This window comes from Narcine bancroftii, chromosome 1, assembly GCF_036971445.1.
Source record: "Narcine bancroftii isolate sNarBan1 chromosome 1, sNarBan1.hap1, whole genome shotgun sequence".
Classification (NCBI taxonomy): domain Eukaryota; kingdom Metazoa; phylum Chordata; class Chondrichthyes; order Torpediniformes; family Narcinidae; genus Narcine; species Narcine bancroftii.
The window spans coordinates 267,458,097-267,472,980 of NC_091469.1; the positions used below are offsets into that span (position 1 = coordinate 267,458,097).

General features: G+C 38.7%; 1 protein-coding gene and 1 long non-coding RNA gene across 46 annotated transcripts in view; one reads left to right on the forward strand and one right to left on the reverse strand.

The window, feature by feature from the left end:
* sox6 (SRY-box transcription factor 6) overlaps positions 1 to 14,884 on the reverse strand; it is a 676,057-nt gene that overhangs the window by 487,508 nt on the left and 173,665 nt on the right. For 2 of the 40 annotated variants that reach the window (XM_069898026.1, XM_069897916.1), the window contains exons 1-2: positions 13,681 to 13,853; positions 12,754 to 12,842 (exon numbers count right to left, since the gene is read on the reverse strand). The exons of 35 other annotated variants lie outside the window; for them this stretch is intronic. The gene's annotated coding sequence lies outside the window, so the exon portion shown is untranslated. 3 more of the 40 variants (XM_069898019.1, XM_069897906.1, XM_069897927.1) reach the window with 2 other exon arrangements.
* Positions 14,145 to 14,884, forward strand: part of LOC138743181 (uncharacterized) — a 90,304-nt gene continuing 89,564 nt past the window's right edge. For all 6 annotated transcript variants that reach the window (XR_011344700.1, XR_011344697.1, XR_011344692.1 and 3 more), the window contains exon 1: positions 14,145 to 14,224. This is a non-coding gene — a long non-coding RNA (uncharacterized lncRNA). The remainder of the gene's footprint in view (positions 14,225 to 14,884) is intronic.

Sequence of the window (14,884 nt, forward strand, 5' to 3'; positions counted from 1 at the left end):
TTTCTGGCAGGAGATCCGAGGTGCCGGAGATGGCTTCTACGACATCAGTTGGCATCAGCTCTCAAATTTAGTCCATGAATTTTATACTGTCATTGGGCATCAGCAAAGTTCATGCCAGCAAATAGAGTACAATCTATCGATAAATGTCAAAAGTTGACTAAGAGCATATCACAGAAATAAAATAACTTTGAATTGTAATTCCTGTTGTAACATGGAAAGCACAGCACTTAAGTAGAGAACAAGGCCTCATATACATTAATGGGTTAATGGCCACAAACTGGATTACTGAGGTGCCTGAGTGGTAGATCTTGGGCAATTTACTGCTGTGAATAGTCCAGCTTGTCTTCAAAATGGTGACAAACTTACTGGTCATCAAATAGGATCTTCAGCAGTGTGAGGGAAAGCCAATATTTCAGTGGATTTTCAATGTCCAGGAGGAGCCTGTGAGGGCATGTTAGGAAATTCAAGCTTTTCTTGAAAAATGTTTAATATTAACAGAATTGGTGGCAGCATTTTCAAAAGTCACTCAGGAGTGCACCAGAGCCAAAAGTTTGTTGATGGTTACAAGGCCTCTTTGGAAATGAACTAATAATTGCGAGGGTGGCAATCTTAACACAAAGACCATCCATAAAGGTTGAAAAACACTGTTTAAAGATTCCTATCTTAAAATATTATCATTGTTAAATGTGTTCAGATTATTTTCCTTATACTGTATTAAGAGAGTAAAATCCATTGGACTTTTCTTTCAATAAAACAACCATGCTGTATCTTTAAATTAAAATTAATGTGTATTCCGAATACATATCTAATATAACTGTTATTTAACCAGTTATATCTTTATCACAAATATTGCAACAGTGTTTATTACCCATTTTGGTCATCTGTGACCATAGTTCCTAACAATATGAAACTATTGATAGCATTATCATCTCACAACAATATACATCCAAATTTATTTAATAACTATATGAAGGGGTACAGGCAGCAAAACTAAGTGAAATTTTTTTTTAGACATACAGCACGATAACAGGCCCTTCCAGCCCTCGAACTCATCCCACCCAACTACACCCAATTAACCTACTACCCCAGTACATTTTCAACTGTGGGAGGAAACTGGAGTCCCTGGGGAAAACCCGCACAGACACAGGGCAAACTAACAAACTGCTTACAGATAGCACAGGATCTTTTCTTTCTTTCTTCTTTGGCTTGGCTTCGCGGACGAAGATTTATGGAGGGGGTAAAAAGTCCACGTCAGCTGCAGGCTCGTTGGTGGCTGACCAGTCCGATGCGGGACAGGCAGACACGATTGCAGCGGTTGCAAGGGAAAATTGGTGGGTTGGGGTTGGGTGTTGGGTTTTTCCTCCTTTGCCTTTTGTCAGTGAGGTGGGCTCTGCGGTCTTCTTCAAAGGAGGCTGCTGCCCGCCAAACTGTAAGGCGCCAAGATGCACGGTTTGAGGCGTTATCAGCCCACTGGCGGTGGTCAATGTGGCAGGCACCAAGAGATTTCTTTAGGCAGTCCTTGTACCTTTTCTTTGGTGCACCTCTGTCACGGTGGCCAGTGGAGAGCTCGCCATATAACACGATCTTGGGACAGCACAGGATAGCGTTGCACTAACTGCTAATGCTAACCCAGCATTTTCAGCATTTTACATCACTTTAATCCAAGAGTCCATTGCATGCTAAACTGATAACCAGACAAGTGGACACAAAGAAAAAAAAATAGTTGAATGAATCTTGGTTGATAGGACCAAGAAGAAACCAGTCTTTCCCACTCCAATCATAGCCATGTGTGTGAGATCCTTTTGCTGGTATTTCTCATTTAATTAAAGCAGACATTGACAGAAGGACATGGATTAGGCCTGTAATGATGCATTTACTTAGATTAAACGGAGTCTCCTTTTGGAGTAATAGCTCAAACAAAGAACAAAAGGAAATTGTTATGAAACAGCCTTTTATCCCAGGCAAAGGTCACATTGTAAGGTTTTTAATTTTGTCAGCCTCTGTTAATCTGGTGTACCCTGATGGAACACGAGAAGCACATTTCAAAGCCAGTTATCATAATACAGCCATTAAACCTGCAAATTAAAATGTCTGATTTTGCACAGGTTGCTTAGTTTCAAAACCTCTAATTAGCATGTGGTGCGGATTTTTTTTGTGAGGAAGAGGGGCTGAGGGAAATGCTAATGACTTGCCGCCAGGTGACCCTAACACTGTGTTATAAAGGGAAACTTCTAAACCAAGCTGCACACTTAATCCTTCATTTCTGCTCTTTATTCTCTTTCCCTAATCATATATACCAACATTTAGGAGGGGACCATCCCCTCCCCCCAACTCAATCCCCCCATATAAACAAGAGGTGGTGGCAGAGAGGAAAAACTAGGCAGAATCAGGTTGGGGCAAAAATTCATGCTCATGAAAGGAATCTTACTGAGTTAAAACAGGTGTAGCACAGGGAAAGAGGGAAAGAAAGAGACCAGCAGTGGTCAAATGACAAGGATTCAAGTCGTGGGTTGAAAAGAAGCAGTTCTGAGATATACTGTTCAGTGGGCAGCATGTATTAAAGGAGAGGGGGACATGTTGGGCACCAGGACACAGTTACAGCTGAGGTGAGGAGTTCAGGTGGGATTAGAAAACAGGGCAAGATGAAGAATCAAGCAAATTGGGTATCAATATTCCCAATGAGACCAGCTTCAATTGGGATGATTTTCTGTTCCTGAACCTGAGAAGGGCACCAATCCTTAAAAGCCACACTTTCTAGCAATGGTTGGAAATAAAAGAAAACTGGCAAGTTAGAGATAGGTCGGGCAAGGACAATGAAAGAAAGCAGAAGAGCAATTGCTCGATAAAGCTGGCAATGTTTTTTTAAACAGACAGTGGCTTATAAGTGGATTAATAAAGAGCCTTTCTCAAGCACAACCCATTCAATGAAGAAACTAAACCCAGTTTAGAAGGTGCTTCAGTGAAATTGCACCCATTGGGAAATTCAGATGAGGCACTTCCATATACAATACACATTAGGGTTGTATGCGATCTCATGCATGTAGTCTGACAATAAATCTGAAGTTTGAACATTGCACTTGACATACATTGAGTGTTCCCCACCCTGCACCAAACTGTTGGAGCTTCTGGGTGCCACATATTACCTTCATTGAACAATTAAGAATACAAACTGAGAATACATTGCCAAGTTAGTCAAGGCTCATTTATATGACAGTCTGCAGGAAGATATTGCACCGTACACTCGTCTTACTATTAGTCAAACTCATCTCTCAGATATGCCGACATTGCTGGATTACTAAGAATGCAGCCAGCATTTGTGTATCCATTAAGTGCTCTCATTGATACCCTGAACCTTTTTCTCAACAGGAAATGCTGCCCTCCGTCAATGTTGAGATGGTTGAGAGTCACCAATGGATATTCCCGATGGCCTATTACATGTTTCTGGGAAAGACACGAATGTTCATCCTCATGGAAACTGAGAGATCAGGCATTTTCTGGAGAGAGCACTAATGAGAACTCTTCTCTTCTTTCCTGGCTCCAGAAGACATTTTGGATGGATGTAAGGATAGGAAGGGCTCAGACGGATATGGACCAAATGAAGGAATAGGAAACCAGCCCAGAATGCCAATTTGGTTGACATTGATTAATTGGGCCAAAGGGCCTGTCCAACTCTCTCACTAACAAATCACACTCTTACCACAGCTGTGGCATGCTGCCACAAGAGTGGTAGAGATTCATGAACCATGGTGGATAACATCAAATAAGATAGAGTCGGAGATACCTGTACTTTATGCTGCAATCTGAAGACAGCTACTGGTCCTGGAAGAAGATCTGCAAGTTAGACCAGGCAGCAGCAGAAGGAACTTTGTTGATCCAGCATTTCACGTGCATAACTTTAGCCATTTCTTCACAGTGTGCTATACCAGCCGCATCTTATACGAGTGGCACAATTTGTGGAGGCATGAAATTTATTTTTACACCACTCCCATAAGAACAGATTCTCACCTCTAGATTTGTAATCTGGAGCGACCTCTTCCTTTAGTGACCCTCCTGGCATTTGACTCACTAATTCACAATCAGTGTATGCAAGAGCTAGCTCCCTCTCCCTTGCAGCTTTTCTTGATCTCTTTGTGGCCGTAATGCTGTATATTGTTGTTCAGGCTGTCATGGAAAGTGGCTTTTAAGGATTGATCCCCTTCTCAGGTTCAGGAACAGAAAATCATCCCAATTGAAACTGGTCTCATTGGGAACATTGATACTCTGATTTGAACATGTCATTCGGGTGTAAACCATCCTTTGTGCTGTTTCAAATATGTTTTTGTCAATTTCATGGTTTTGATTTAGTATTTGTAGGAAAAAAAAGGGTGCAATCCAATTTCTAGTAACATCACTTTTCCATTTAATTTCTAGCTATGGAATACATTGTGGCCTCCCCCTTCCTTCTTTTAATGGATAATAAATATTTATGATCACCATGCCTCTGGCACTCCAGTGTCATGGGAAGTGCCACTCGATGAACAGCCTTTCTGAGGCCTATTTCCTTGGCTGTACTCATTCGATTGATTTAAATATGAACATTTCTATGGGTGCTAAATTGGCTTTGCTTTCCTCTGTTAAAGCAACGATAACTAACCTCAATTCTCATTGCCAACCACTGCCCATGAGTATAAAAGAGGGTGCAAGATTCATGCTTAATATTTCAATAGCACTGAAATATTCAAATGATCTACTGATGGAATATCTTTGGGTTCATTTAGAAGGAGCGACCATTTAGTAAAATGTCTTCCAGCAGCCAGCACTTTCCATCATTCAAAGACCTTCAAAGGTGAATTTTTGAGAGTACAGAGTTTGTATGTTCCTATCAGGATTAAAGGCAAGTTTATCAGACATAGGGAACTTTGATTTTTGAGGGATATTGAGGTATTGGTTCAGAAGAAGAGAGGTGTATAGCAGATATTAGGCAAATGGAGCAAATGAGGTACTTGAGGAGGATACAAAATGCAACAAGAAAGAAATCAGGAAGGCTAATGGAAGATATGAGGTTGCTTTGGTAGACAAGGTGAAGGAAAATCCTAAGGGTTTCTACAGCTATATTAAGAGCTGAAGATCAGGGTGGTCAGCTTTGTACGGAGCCAAAAGAGATGGGGAAGATCTTGAATGTTTTTTTTAATCATTATTCACTCAGGAAATGGGCACAGAGTCGTGGGAAGTAAGGAAAACCAGAAGTGAAATCATGAAACCTATGCAGATTAAAGAGGAGAAAGAGCTTACTACCTTAAAGCAAATAAGTGTGGTTAAATCCCCAGGACTTGACAACTTATACCCTTGGACATTAAGACAGGCATACGGCAGAAATATTTAAAATGCCCTTAGCCACAGGGTTGGTGCTGGAGGATTGGAGGGGAGCTCATGTTGTTCCATTGTTTAAAAAGGACTCCAATAGTAACCCTGCAAATTATAGACTGATGAGCCTCACATCAGTAGTAGGTACATTATTGGAAAGTTTGCTAAGAGATCGGATATACAATTATTTGGACAGTCAGAAACTAACTGCGGATAGTAAACATGGCTTTAAACATGGCAGGTCATGTTTAACCAATCCTATAAAGTGTTTTTTGGAGGTTATCATGAATGTTGTTGAAAGAAAGACGGTGGATGTCATCTACATAGACTTTAGTAAGGCCTTTGACAAAGTCCTACATGGGAGGTTAGTCAGGAAGGTTCAGACACTAGGTATTTAGGTGAAATATTGAACTGGTTCAACAATGGCTGGATGGGAGAAGCCAGGGAGTAGTGGTGGATGATTGCTTCTCAGACTGGAGGCCTGTGACTAGTGTATATTTCAAGGATTGGTGCTGAAACAATTGTTGTTTGTCATCTATGTCAATGATTTGGATGATAATGTAGTAAATTGGATCAGCAAGTTTGCAGATGACAGTCAGATTGGAGGAGGTGTGGACAGTGAAGAAGATTTTCAAAGCTTACAGAGCAATCTAGACCAGCTGGAAAAATGGGTTGAAAATTGTGAGATGGAATTTAATGAAGACCAGTGTGAGGTGTTGCATTTTGAAAGACATACAAGATGAATTGTAGGGCACTGAGGAGTGCAGTAGAACCCAGGACTACAGATACACAATTCCCTGAGAGTGGCGTCACAGGTGGACAGGGTTGTAAAGAGAGCTTTAGACATATTAGTCTTCATAAATAAAAGTATTAAGTAGAGGAGTTGAAATGATATGGTAAAGATGTTTAAGAGATTGGTGAGGCCAAATCTGGGGCATTGTGTGCAGTTGTGGTCATCTAACTACAGGAAAGATATCAATATGATAGAAAAAGTGCAGAGGAAGTTTACTTGGATGTTGCCTGGACTTCAGGAATTGAGTTATATAGAACGGTTAACAGGTTAGGACTTTATTCCTACAGTACAGAAGAGTAAGAAGAGATTTGATAGAGGTATTTAAAATTATGAGGGGGATAGACAGAGTAAATGTAGGTGGGCTTTTTCCATTGAGGGTAGATAAGATACAAACCAGAGGAATGGATTAAGGGTGAAAGGGGTAAAGTTTAGGAAGAATACGTGGGGAACTGCTTCACACAGAGAGTGGTGAATGCAGGCTCAATTTTAACATTTAAGAAGAATTTGGACTGGTACATGGATGGGAAGGGTATGAACGGCTATGGACTGGGTGCAGATCAGTGGGACTAAGAAAAAAAATGGTTACAGACTAGAAGGGCTGAAGGGGCCAGTTTTTGTGCTGTAATGTTCTATGGTCAACAACAACACCTTGAGGGAAATTGGATAAAAGTGTAGATATACTTGAACTATACATCTGATTTTTTTTTGTTATAAACTGATAGGTTTCCCTTGAATTTGCATAAAGTGCTAAATATTGTAAAACAGAAATGTTATAATTTGTAATACATGGTATTATGCTCTTAAAGATAAGATGATAGTGTAATTACACTGGACAATGAAGATTTTGCTTCCTGAACATTTTGGGTGTCTTTTTTTATGGACTTTCAGCTACTGATTGAAAATAATCTTAACATTTTCCTATCACATACCATTTTGTTTAGATGTACTCTATTTTTAGGATTTCCTATTGTATTTTAAGTCTACTTCAAGCATACAAAACTAGGAAGGGCAAACACGTCATTGTAAAATACATTTTCTCCATTCACACAAACTTTTTCCCTGCTGATCTTGGTCCAGTCAGTGATGAACATGGTGAAAATTTCATTAGGACATTGCAACTGCAGTAAAGCAGTATCAGGACAACTGGAATCTATCAATGCTGGCCGACTATTGTTGGCATCAGATGCCAAATACAAATGAAAATCAGCAGCAAAACTTTTTAGGTCAGTTGAGCTAAAAAATTGTATGATTAGACATGCTAAATTCAAGAAAAGTTAATTTAATGTTTCTACAACTTCCACCATGATACATGGTTTGCAGCAAAGCAGATGAGGTGCTGTGTAATGGGAATCATTCTATGCCAAGCAGAAACAATGTATTATTCCAATCAAGTATAGCCTTTCTTTCATCAGGGCAACCCATGATTTAATGTTATTAAGTAAACACAAATTCAGATTATTTAGGGTTTAATTGTTGTTTGGTTAGGATATTTGTTAATTGTAAAGGGCCTATTGGTTTTGGACTTGGAATAGAAGTGCCAAGCATTCAATGGCTGATCTATTTTCCTATTCTTTTGATAGTTTTGTACATGTAATAGTGCATGACACCTGGTACAAATGACGAAATTGCCTTTAATACATTCTCACAGACCTCCTGTGGTATTGGTCACGGTTAATTGAATTACACTGTTTAAATTGACAGTAGTATTATGCACGTCACATGTATTCTGCTCTACTTTAGGCTGATTTGTCCTTTTTGACAGTTGCACTTTCAGTTATTATTTTGTCTCCCTTTGCTTGTGACCAATCATTCTCCTTTCTATAATTGAAAGCAAGCAACCAAAATTTGCAGCATCACGAAATGTCACCACTTTTTCAATACATATGCTTCCTTGCCATCCAGCAAACCAACTCAGATCAGAGATCAGCTGTCATTGCTCAACTCATCAATCTGCTATAATCATGGTTTTTTTTTTAAATTAGGTGAAAATGAACAATAACTATCTAATAGATGCATGCTGAATCTTTGAAGCTGATTTGAAATATATGTAGACAAAATCAATGGGCTCAAAATTATAACAGTAAAGCTTAAAGCAAATTCTATTCTGTGTCAATATATACGCGGGGGACACTGAGCAGCCACAATCCGCTCTCCCACCTTCTCCACCCACTTGTGCACGCTGGCACTATTCTATTTCCTCTTATATCACCAGTAACAAATGTAAATAAAAGAAATTGGCCAGTGCTCTATGGTAAAGGTTAATTACACATTGGTAAAGGTTAATTACACAATGGTAAAGGTTAATTATGGAGCTTTTATTTTACGAGTGTGAAAACCCGTAAACTGACAGACGATGAAATCCTGCACAATGTCTTTGAGTGATCTAACCCTAGCAATCAACTCTTAATGATGTCAGTTTGAGTTTGCTGTGTGTCACTTTGTGACTCTCTGCTGTCTGAAACATGGCAACATGCTGGTTTGAAATGAACAAGCTATTACTTGGCCAGGATACAGCAGTGAAGACATTGCTTTGTGTACATTGCACATCATTTTGAGTTACACTATGCTAAATCTTTTTATTGGTGAAACTACCACCCTGGGCCAGTGAATAGAGTTCTGCCTTAAGAAATTAATCACTCTGTTCAGAAATATATATCTAAACTGGCTGAATGTTGCCACTGTGGAGATTAGTCATGAGATAAACTGCAAGTTTAAAGTTAAGTGATATGAGTGATGGGTCAAATCACACAATCCTAAAATTAGCTCTTCCTTTTAAAAATATTTTTATTGATTTTAATAGAGAACTTATACAAAGGATACAATTCAATAAGATAGTATGGACAGTTACATAAACTGAATAAGATATTCAGTATATCACTAACATAAATTGTAAATCATATCCATAATTCATATTCTAAATAGTATATATTTTGTTTGGAAAAAAATCAAGCTCATTAACTCTTCTGAAAATATTTTGGAGGAATGACTTGGATGGAAAATTGTTGAAAATGAGAGCTATTACATCAGTTGTCCTATACATCCATGGAAGTATGCTTACAAATGCTAATACCATTTTCCCCAATGTTCACTTTCCCCAGAGTCAACATTACACCCATTCTATCTAAAATTAAACTGTTATACAACTCCTTCCTGGTAACATGTCTTGGCACATATCGAAGGGGAATATTTTCAACAAGTAGTCCATGGCACTTTTCCAAACTAAACCTAGTTGAAGCATGCCTTTAAATCCATTGTATTCATCAGATCAATTTACCCAACAAGATACAAGGAAGACAACCTCCTTAATGGAGGACAAACCACTAATTATATGATGAAATATCTGTTAGATTAAATTACTTGTTTCTCTTGCTTCATTTTCGTGATACCTTTCACATGTAAATAGTGCAAAAGTCACATATCAAAGCATTGTAATCTTGTTGGATGAACGAATTAAGAGAAGGAATTACTCTTACAAACAAGATTTTTTTCTAAACATTCTCCAGTGAATTTTCTGCCACATTCAAAAATCAATATTTTAATCCAGATTTATTTTCTGAAAAGTGATGCTGATGAGACTATGGAGAGGCTACAATTCCTTCCCTAATTAGATACCTTGCTTCTTCAGTTGCACTCAATTCCCAGACCCACTCTTAACTATCACAATGGACAATACATAAGAACCTTGAGAGGTTTTTTTTTCATCTGTGACATGGCATTTGCAGGAAATTTATTTGGTTTTATAAAATATACGCTAATAGGTCATCAAAATGGAAAACTAAATTGCAATAACATGTTGCAAATACTGCTCAGATCCATGTTTTTCACCCAGCACTTTTCAATTTGACAAGTTTTACTCTGTCCTCCATCCAAACTCCAATTCCAGAGATGGGACAGCATGAGGCCTATTTGAGCAAAAGAGATTGGGCAGGTAGTGAAAGTAGCAGCAGGCGAACACGTGGGGAACAGTAACTATTCTTCAGTAGGTTTCACGGTAGTTATAGAAAGGAATAAGTTTGGTCATCAAGTTGAGGTCTTGAATTGGGAGAATGCTGATTTCAAAAGTGTAAAAGAGAACATGGTAGATGTAGATTGGGAGTAGATGATTAAAATTCAGCTGATAAGTGGGATTCTTTTATAAGACAGCTAATAAAAATTCCGGACCAGCATGCTTCAAAGGACAAAAGGCATAGATGACAGGATGAGAGAACTTGGAGGACACAGGATATTGAACACGAAAAAGGAATCACATGACAGTGAAAGGCAATTGTGATCAAGGCAGATTCTTGAGAAACAATATGTGAAAGGAGAAAGCAAGAAAAAAATGAAGGCAAGAAGGGACCATGAAATATTCATGACAAGTAAAATTAAGGACAAACTCTCAAGACATTCTGTAAGTATATCTGGAGCAAAAGGGAAGCCCGGCATTGGGTCACCTTAGGGACTAATGGGATAATCTAGGTATGGAGGCAAGTGATGTGGATGAAGTCCTAAATTAACAATTTTCATCTGTATTAACCAAGGAAAAGGTCAGATTTCAAATTTATTGCCAGAGTACATATATGACATCACATACAATCCTGAGATTCTTTTTCTTGCCGGTGAGGCAGAATTACTACTTATTGGTAATGCAAAAAAAATGTACACAGCAGACACATGTAAACAAATAAAGAAATGGAAACAGATAACCAATGTAAATAAACTGACTGTGTAAAAGAGATGTTTTTTTTTAAATCAGTGAAGTGCACAAGTAAGAGTCCTTAAATGAATTCCTGATAGAGTTTGTTGTTCTGATGGTGGAGGGGTGGCAGATGTTCCTGAACCTGATGGTGTGAGTCTTGTGGCACCTATGTTCACGCTGCTGCCATCAGGAAAGAAATAGAGAGTGTCTGCTGGGTGATGTGGAAAATTGTGAGGTCATGGAAGATTGAGAGTTCAGGTACAGTATGTCAGTGTGGGGAAATTCCTGCCTTATTAGTTTGAGATTTTTAAGGAGAAAATTAAGAATAATAAAGGAAGATGTTGTCAATATGAATTTTACTAAAGTTTTTGACAAGTGTTTCATGGTCGGCTGGTCCTGAATATTAAGGAACATGGAATCGAAGACAAGATGGTTAATTGGATTCACAATTGGAACAGTGACAGGAGGCAGAGGGTAATAGTGGTGGAACATTTTAGAAATGAACTAGTTTTCACCACCAGAGTTTACTAATGTAAAATAATGGAAATATTCAGCAAGTCAGACAGCGGCATTGGAGGGGGTGAGCATTTCAAGTTTGTTTCCATGTACATTTTATCCTGTCCAATTCACTGGATAGAATTCTGAGCACAAGATCTGAGCCTGCAAACTATTTGCTTTCCAAATGTCATATCTTCAACCTCAGAGCCACTCCAGAGTGGTCATCAAGAACACTAAGGATATTTCAAACTGTTGCTTATATTCCACCATGAACAGGTTACCTCTTCTGATAGCATGCTACCAGAGACCTCACCAAGGTTAAAATCACATCATAACAGATCATCACTCAATCACCTAGCAGCATAGACCAAGTCGAAATATTCATGTAATTCAATAAAGTTTAAGAGAAATTACATTTAAAGATAGTCAGACATTCGTGGGAAAAGTTTCAAAGCAGAGTGAAGTTTCCACTTGCGTAATGGGGTCTCCTCCTCTCATCCTGCCTGGAGCTAAAATTGGGATAGGCAGCAGATAATGATGGGATCTGTTTGACCATCCATTCATTTTGAGTTTAAGTGACAGGGTTCTTGAGAGTCGTGCTGTAAGGAAATAACATTTAGGGAGTGGCTAAACATGTCATTGTGGGGTCCGGAGGAAAGCTTCAGCTTCTCATGAAAGAAAAATTTAGATGCCCCAGATAAGCCCTGGAGGTAAATCAATGCATCACTTTGTACACTATTTGAAGGTGTGCATTTACAGACAGGGAACTGTTGCAACCCGAAGAACTGAGTTACTCAGCTGTTTTCAACCGCTGTGTTTCTATTTGGCAGGGATAAAAAGAAAATCAGTCTCAATGGAAAAATATATTGTATAGTGCTGTGCCAGTGTGGCCAGGAAATTGCCAGGTTTCATTTCTGGTCTGCCCCATCCAGGTTGGATAGATGGCCCATAACTAGCCCAGGATGCCTGGGGAGCAGGAGGAAGATGTAGAAATCAAGATTCACTTGGTCACAATGCACTAATTTCCATGCTGGAAAGTTCATGGACGTCCATTTCATGTGAGAATTGATCATACTTGACAGTGTGATGCAAATTTACTCTGCCCATTCTCCCTCCCCACCCCAACATCCCCCAGCTCATTAATTTTCCATTCCCAGTCCTCGAGGATTATCTTGGCATCTCCATGAGTCAAATAATAAATTCCTGGAAACAGCTGTGAGCAACTAGTGAGAAAAATATTAGAACTATTAAAGTATTATATGATTTTTCATTTCCTTTCAACATATTTGTTGACAAATTGTATAAAAGTTTGAAGAAGGAGATCAAAGGTCAGATCAACTGGGTGAGGCAACTGGAGCAGGAAGTCATCTCATCAAACCTCCAAGAATGTGTCCAGCCAGAAATGACAACCTTGCCAATTTAACGGGCCCCGAATACGCACCGTCTGGATCACACATGAATAATGTCCATTCGCGCCAGGCCCTGGAGGGCTGCCAGTCCTTATGGAACCATATCCTAGCATGTCAACACCTTCAATGGAAGAGGGAGCAATAAAAAAAAAACTCACAATACATTCTTGTCTCTTTTCCCCCCTCAAAAAAAGCTTTCGTTTTCTTAAGCTTTTATCTGACCTGGTGGAAAGTAGGCATGCTCTGAAGATGAGAGCAAGTCTAGTCAGTACGATTCTCGGGTACTTCACGCACATAAACTGACTGGGGAGCCCACACTAAAAGCTGGGAAAGGTCTATTAGTGTTGAATGTGTTAACAGAGATAGAGATTTAGTTTGAAGGACTGTACAAAGAAAATCTAACACACTTGTGAATAAAGAACCCTGCTGAATTCTGCAGTACCAGTGTCATCGCCTTCAATTGAATCTATTGAAACACAGAGAGGATTGTGTGACAAGTATGAGGTAAGCAAAAGAGAATGTCGGGTAGGTCTGATGCACAGTATTCTTACTATAAAGACGAAAAGAAAGAATGACTGCACTGTCTCTTTAATAATAAAATCAGACATCTTCAAACAAGTGTACACCACATACAGTGGTGTTTTACTCCAGAGAATGCATATGTTTCAAAACTAGTAGTTATGAGTGTTTGTAGTGTACCACAAAATTGATCTAATTACACCATCAAATTAAAGCAGGGAAAAGCTAATACCTAAAACAAACCCAACATAAAGCTGCCTTTGTAATTCAATGTTCCTCTTTATTGTTTAACTAAAAAGAAATTCTGTCAGTACCCAAGAGAGAGTTCTTAGTAGGAGCGGCAGAGACACGAGAGATCCATAAGCACATGTCCCATTAATGAAAACTGGCCTATTACAAGGGGAGCACAATTGTTGATGGAATAATGGAATAAAACTCACCCAATTCAGCCATGTAAAGCAATACTCTTTTTGTTTTTTCTCCTATAATCCTTTCAAGTGCATTCAAAGTGCACACATATTGGACATTTAAGCAGTAGAAATATTAGCTATACATGTTTAAATGTTCCCTCCCAAGGTGTATCAGTGTGATGTATAAATTAGTTCTGTTTTAAAAAAACTCACTTCACTTTTTTTTAAATATTCACTTTGAAAACAATTCATAGCCTCACTTGTTCAATAATCAGAGGTTAGCTAAGCTTCAGTACAATTGGAAAACTCAATTAGATGCTGGTCAAACAAAGTGCCAGATCATTGCGAGGGTTTCATGGTTGCTAAGCCATTAATTCCATAACAGGCCAATCAGTATACCAAAGTGGCGATGTAACACTAGACTATTCCTTGTTGCTATGCCAAACTAGTGATGTCACAGTAAATCATTCTTTGTGTCCGCTATGTCACCAAAAGCCACCTTATTGGGGAGCATTTGCAAACTCTGCAGCACCTCGTGCCACATTAGCCCCCAAGTCCAGCTGATAAAAATCAGGTAAAATTTAACATAGCAACATTGCAAAATGGGTGCAAACAGGCTTACTGCTAGAGACAAAACCCCATTGTTCACTTGAGTAAAAAGACAGGCTGAGCATGTGTTCTATGGTTAGCCAATCTACTACTATCCATTTAAAACCCTCACAAAAGTAAAATGCAACCATCAATTCAAAGTGAATGTTTAAAAAGTATAACATTTGTATGTAATTGTATTATATTCTGCAGATTATGTCATGCATTCTTTTTCATAAAACCAGTTACATATTTTGCAAGGATCTAACCATAGCAACAGTGTGGTTAATTATCCCATAGTTAATTCTGAAGTCTGTTAGGCCAACACAGACACAAGCCAAAACACAAATGACAATGGAGAAAAATCCCAAGTAAAATTTACCACTGTATATATGATTTCTGGGAAAATGTGAATGTGTAATGGAAAGAAAAGATTCTATCAATGTAGTGAACATTTCTATACACAAGTGTGCATAAATGCAGACACTACATTTTTTTGAGCAAAGTCATCCACTCCAAATCCATACCATACTAACACAGAATCATATAATGTTCACTTAACGTTGCATTGTGCCCATTTATGGTTGTGACACGATTCAATACAACACTCAGATAATGCACAGTAAAATCAGTATGCTCACCATTC